This window comes from Danio rerio, chromosome 4 (assembly GCF_052040795.2).
Source record: "Danio rerio strain M-AB ecotype USA chromosome 4, GRCz13ab, whole genome shotgun sequence".
Taxonomy (NCBI): Eukaryota; Metazoa; Chordata; class Actinopteri; order Cypriniformes; family Danionidae; genus Danio; species Danio rerio.
In genome coordinates this window covers 50,725,003-50,732,049 of record NC_141024.2, presented here as the reverse complement: position 1 = coordinate 50,732,049, position 7,047 = coordinate 50,725,003, and positions in this window count along the sequence as shown.

The window sequence follows — 7,047 nt, the reverse complement described above, 5'->3', positions numbered from 1 at the left end:
TACCCTTTTAATAGTTCTGTAAGTGAAGGTAAATTAAATATTATTACTGAAGATATTGCTAAAGAATGGCAAGAAACATAGAATACAGATAAGAGACGACAATTCATATGAAACAGGTGCCATTTCCACATTGCCATTTTCTAAATTCTCAATAAGTACAAACTTTAAAAAAAAAAAAAAAACTTGAAATATATCTTAACCCTCCAAAACAGCTATTTTCCCACCTCAAAATCCTTATTAATTTTATTGCTTTTCTTTAGGCAAGAGAGCCTCTCTTGTACCACACCGTTACAGACAATATGTATGATTTTACAAAAGTAAAATAACTAATTGCTTTTTAATTTTATATGTTTTCCAAATTATCTTTTATGCAGCTATCAATGGAAAGTCTGTAGTTTAATCAATTTTTTTTATTATTACATTTTTACATTTGAAAAATAAATTTGGCATCTCAAATGCCTCATTGTTTTCGCTGAAAAAACAAATTAACTTAAAAAGTACAAATCAACTTACATCTTTATTTATTAAGTCCACACACCAAGAACACCATTCAACATTAATTTATGTAACATTTTCTTTTCTTTCCATAAACCTGTAAGAAAATGGCAGTGTGACGGGGTGGTATCTGCTGTGACAGGGTTGTTCACTGTGACAAGGTGGTAAGGACAATGTATTTTAAAAGTAATTCAACCAGTGTAAATCTTTAAACATGGTCATTTGTGAAATTATATATATATAATATATATATATATATATATATATATATATATATATATATATATATATATATATATATATATTGTTTTTATTTTGAGGTATGTAAAATTAGACCATTGAGGTAAGATGGACCACCTCATTTGGACTATGGCATTTTCTGTGTGGAGTTTGCATGTTCTTCCCGTGTTGGTGTGGGTTTTCTCCGGTTTCCCCTACAAGTCCAAACACATGTGGTATAGGTGAATTGGGTAAGCCTAATTGTCCTTAATTTATGTGTGTGAATGAGTATGGGTGTTTCCCATGATAGAAGGGCATCCGCTGCGTAAAACATATGCTGGATTAGTTGGTGGTTCATTCTGCTGTGGTAACCCAAGAATAATAATGGGACTAAGCCAAAAAAAGAATGAGTGCTGAGCACTGTATGTCCAATAATGTTTAATCTGAACTGTGTGCTACCCCAGGTGAAAAAAAATATCTAATTAAATGCAACTAAAATACACTTAAATACCCACAAATAAATTTTTAGTACATTGTTATTTTTTTGTGTTAAATAAAAGTTTGTTGGTTTTACACTATAAATATACTAATTAAAAGTATGTTTATACTTCAGTAGGACTTTAGTACACTTGACAAAAGTATACTAAATACCAGTAATACTTAAATAATTTTTTAGTGGACTACAATAAAGTACACTACAGAAAAAAACATCCTAAAGACTTTTATTAGTGTGTTTTTCAAAAGTGTGCTTTAAATGCTTTAAACATTAGTTGATTTTTAGTACACTGTTTACATACTAATCCTAAGTTTAAAATAAGTTAATATATAAAAAATATATTAGTAATGTATTGTAGTAGAAGAACATTTTCCCAAAAATTGTACTTAAGTACACTTAATGTGAATGCAATATTATCACTAACACTTAAATTGATTTTGAGTGTGGTAATTTTAAGTAATTTTAAGTAGAAGTACATTTTCCCAAAATGTCTTTACATTTCATATATGTGCTGTAATGTTGCATCTTATTTATATTTTTGTGTTCTCAGTTTTTGCTAAGTTTTTGTTCCCTTCCATAAGGTATTTTTGGACTTGTGGTTTATTGCACAAAAGAATTAAAGTGTAGAGCATTTAATTATATATTTTTTTCACCTGGGCTACCACATATGGCTGCACGCCTCATGGAGCACAGTTGAACTCATCAGTGAACAAAAGACACTTTGGCCGGTTTGTTTTTATTTACAGTTGTCTTGAACCAGTTTACAGACGCTTTTTATGAACAAAACAAAAATTACACATTTTATAAATAAGAAAACTGCGATAATAGGTGTAAACCAGGTTTTAAAAAATGCATTGACATCTATACGAGGCTTTAAACGTCGCCAAGGGGCATGGCGTCCTCAATACTGATGCGTAAGGTGCTTGACCATGCTTCAGATTTTGATGCCTTCGGGGTGATAATAACAAAAACTTCTGCTTCAAACATGGTTTTGCTTCTCACCCTAAAGAGTTTTACACAATAATTGATGATATTCCTAAAAACATCATAGTATTGATCAGAGATATTCTTTCACACTATTCTGTAGTTTTCTCTTCTGTTTTTGGCCACTTAATGTTTTAGACACAAAATGTAATAATAGGTTTTTAAAGAATATTCTTATTCAAAGGCTTTATCCTAATCAGCTCAGAAATTATTTTATTTTTAAAGATTTTAATTTATAGGAATTAGAAAAAATAAGAACAAGTATGGAACAAAATCAATGCCTAAAGTCTTGAATTAAAAAGCTTGTTGAATATCACAAACTGAAAAAAATAATACACCGTATTAACAAGTTCTTGCGTTTTAATGACTTGAATTCCAGGGTTTGTATTTTTAGGTCCTGAAATTTAACATATCTGTTTATTTAAGCTGTGAATATTTCAACGAAAAATGTTTCAAACACGTTTTCATACTTAAAAATTCAATAATTCATATTCAATTTTCAGATTTCACTTTCAACATATTCAATACCCTTTAAAAATACGATGCATAATATTCAAAAGGTCATTTTCAGTTCATTTTATTTCAGTTCTAATATTCGCTTCCATAAATTCAGTGGATCAAATTCGACTGTTAAAATTCAACATTACATCCGGGAACTGCAGGAGAAGCAATAGATTGCCGATTGAAGATCGCCAGCTGCTCTAGTATTCACCAGCAGGTGGAGATGGAATAATGTAAGATTTTTAACCCAGTAAACAGGCGAGAAAAAGGCTAATAAAGGCACAAAAGTAGCATTCAATTTTAATATCAATGCCTTGGACATTATAAATAATAAAAAGTATGAGTAAAATGAGTAAATGAGGGTTTAGTCATCTATATTTGCCCTTATGTAACGGAAGCCAGCTGGTGATCGCGTAAAGCTCACTCCTGATCCAGTGACAGACGTTGTTCTGCAATCTTATCGGAGCTTGTCTCCCATGCTGGCTCGTTACCTGCTCGGACCGGTGCAGTTACTTGCACATAAACCGTCTTTTGATGAATATGATGTTACACATTGTCTATCTTTATTGACTCTTTCTTCCATAGACGCAAAGTATTATATTGACAGCTAAAGAATATAAACGTAAGAGAAACAGGAGAGGAAATATTATAATAATAATACAAAATAGATAAACATTGACAGGGCTAAGAACAATTACGAACAAAGATTTTCAAAACCAGAGAGATTTTATGAGAATGTCACAAAACAGTTTACTTGGAAATGTTAAACAGAGTTCAGGTATGATTTAAGGTTGGTTATGGATGGGGCGTCTGATTTAAAATAATTTAACATGCGAATGCATTAAAGGGGCGTCTTCAGTTATTCACACAGAACCATCTAATATGGCATAAGGAGTAATGTTTGCGCTGTTTAAACGCAGCTATGTCAGGATTGGGATAGGTTATACATTTTCATCATTTAAATTATTATTATGATTGTTAATATTATTATTGTATGACATTTTTTTCTAATTTTTGGGGTTCTGCCATGGTTAAACGTTTGCAAAATGTCTTAGTTTGTCCAGATTATTGTTTTATTGTTATGTAGCCTATAGGCGAGAAAAAAGGTAATAACGCAAAAGTGGCAATGTCGCAGCCAATGATAAGTAATAAAACGAGTCGCCTGTGGTTTGATAATAGGCAGTTATAACTGACTTTGTTTTTATTAAACGAGAAAACCGTTATTTATAACTTTGCAGCGACCGTTTGTATTTTATGATAAGCAATGTTGATCTTTTTTGCAGTTATTAAACATATAAACTTATTTAAACTGGTTTAAACTTAATATAGTTGTCACTTGAGCTAGTTTCATAAGATTAATGTTTATAATGCGTGGTTTGACATGCGTGGTTGAGGGGTTCCTGCAAAGCAGCTCAATTCATCCGCATTGGGGTATTATGAGCTTTAATCGCCATCTACTGGAGAGAATGTATTTGCTCATTTATAACTCTTTTCTGCAAGTGTGTTTTATGATTTCACAAAGTCAAACCATTATGTTTTTATTTTATATTTTGAGATGATCATATTTAAATAAACAATTGCTAGGGTAGCTAATAGTTTCTTTTTTCTTGTTTTTTAAAAAAAATCAGTAGCTTATAAAATCCAAATTTTTGCTTGACAAAGTTATTGGTTTAGGATTCTTGATGCATTTTTGCTGTGTTGGAAACTCATAAGCTCACACTAAATCAATTATATCATCAGAAATGACAGATATAAGAAATCCATTAATATTCATCACTCTTTTTACAATTATACAAGCAATTTCGCGCCGACGTCAGCTCCACTTTCGGAAATGGTAAACAGCGAGGTGTTATTCATATAAGCCCAAGCATGACATATGTCATGATTAATATAATAATCGAAACACTCTTGTAGGCTATTCTTATGCTTGGCCAAATGTCATGACTTTCACTTTCATTTTACATTATTATGCACACGCCCAGATGTCATTTGAAACTTTGGAAGAATTCCTATCATATATTGGCAGCCATTCAGCATCTCAATCAGTTTGCTGTGGGGCGCTGGCTCTGACTGGCCACCGGAGCTCGCGGCCGCTCGTTCGACTTTGTCGTGAGCAAGCCGCACAGCACATGCATAAAAACGTCAATCATTTGATTCATTCATCAATTCATTCATTTTCCTTCTGCTTCGTCTCTATTTTAGAGGAAAAGCAATATTCTGGACAAACCAAAGACATTTTGCAAACGTTTAACCGTGGCAGAACCCCAAAAACTAGAAAAAAAGAAGAGAAAGACGATAGCAAAGTGATAGCTAAAAAGGATAAATAGAAATATTAATTTAGAATCACGGATGACTTATTTAAGCGCAATAGCCCAAATACATGTCATAAAATAATAATAACAATAATTTAAATAATTAAATTATAACCTATCCCAATCCTGACATAGCTGCGTTTAAACAGCGCAAACATTACTCCTTATGCCATATTAGATGGTTCTGTGTGAATAACTGAAGACGCCCCTTTAATGCATTCGCATGTTAAATTATTTTAAATCAGACGCCCCATCCATAACCAACCTTAAATCATACCTGAACTCTGTTTAACATTTCCAAGTAAACTGTTTTGTGACATTCTCATAAAATCTCTCTGGTTTTGAAAATCTTTGTTCGTAATTGTTCTTAGCCCTGTCAATGTTTATCTATTTTGTATTATTATTATAATATTTCCTCTCCTGTTTCTCTTACGTTTATATTCTTTAGCTGTCAATATAATACTTTGCGTCTATGGAAGAAAGAGTCAATAAAGACAGACAATGTGTAACATCATATTCATCAAAAGACGGTTTATGTGCAAGTAACTGCACCGGTCCGAGCAGGTAACGAGCCAGCATGGGAGACAAGCTCCGATAAGATTGCAGAACAACGTCTGTCACTGGATCAGGAGTGAGCTTTACGCGATCACCAGCTGGCTTCCGTTACATAAGGGCAAATATAGATGACTAAACCCTCATTTACTCATTTTACTCATACTTTTTATTATTTATAATGTCCAAGGCATTGATATTAAAATTGAATGCTACTTTTGTGCCTTTATTAGCCTTTTTCTCGCCTGTTTACTGGGTTAAAAATCTTACATTATTCCATCTCCACCTGCTGGTGAATACTAGAGCAGCTGGCGATCTTCAATCGGCAATCTATTGCTTCTCCTGCAGTTCCCGGATGTAATGTTGAATTTTAACAGTCGAATTTGATCCACTGAATTTATGGAAGCGAATATTAGAACTGAAATAAAATGAACTGAAAATGACCTTTTGAATATTATACATCGTATTTTTAAAGGGTATTGAATATGTTGAAAGTGAAATCTGAAAATTGAATATGAATTATTGAATTTTTAAGTATGAAAACGTGTTTGAAACATTTTTCGTTGAAATATTCACAGCTTAAATAAACAGATATGTTAAATTTCAGGACCTAAAAATACAAACCCTGGAATTCAAGTCATTAAAACGCAAGAACTTGTTAATACGGTGTATTATTTTTTTCAGTTTGTGATATTCAACAAGCTTTTTAATTCAAGACTTTAGGCATTGATTTTGTTCCATAAACAAGTTACATTTCTTATCTAATTCTCCCCAAAATGAAAGAGCTTCAGTTTAAAGTGATTAATGATGTGTATCCATCAAAATAATTCCTGAGATTAAAATGTGATACTGAGGATAACTCTTGTCAATTGTCAATGTTGTGAGAGTCATATTGAAACCACTAAGCATATATTCTACAATTGCATATCCTCTTGTAAATGACAGAATGTCTCATGTCAATATCCATGTTAAGCCTTTTTGCTATAAACAAGTTAAATTGGGTGTAACTAAATAAAATTGTACACAGCATTACCTGGTTAACAACGTTTTATGCTTTGCAAAATTCTTCATTCATAAATTTAGGTTTTTGTATTACTAGTATTAGCATGTGAGCTTACAAATCACTCATGTTCGCATTCACAATAGCGACACTGAATTTCCTATACATGTATTAATTTGTAGGAATGTATGAGTTTTCACATGAACGTATCTATAAAGGCAACCTTTAAAGCTTGTCTACAGAAAAGTTTAATTGTCTTCATTAAGAAAACTTGTTTCTTTTTTCAAATTAGTCAATCAAAATAAATGTGTAGTGTGTAAACATTTTCTTCTCTCTAATCTTTCTAATTCTCTTTTCAGAGCCGACCATTTGATTTGGTAATCAATTTGGTAAGTTAATAAACAATTTGCAAGTGTGCAATGTGCAGAAATATGGTTATCGGTTCATAGTAAGTTGAAACACATTGTTAGATTTTGCTATACTTGGCT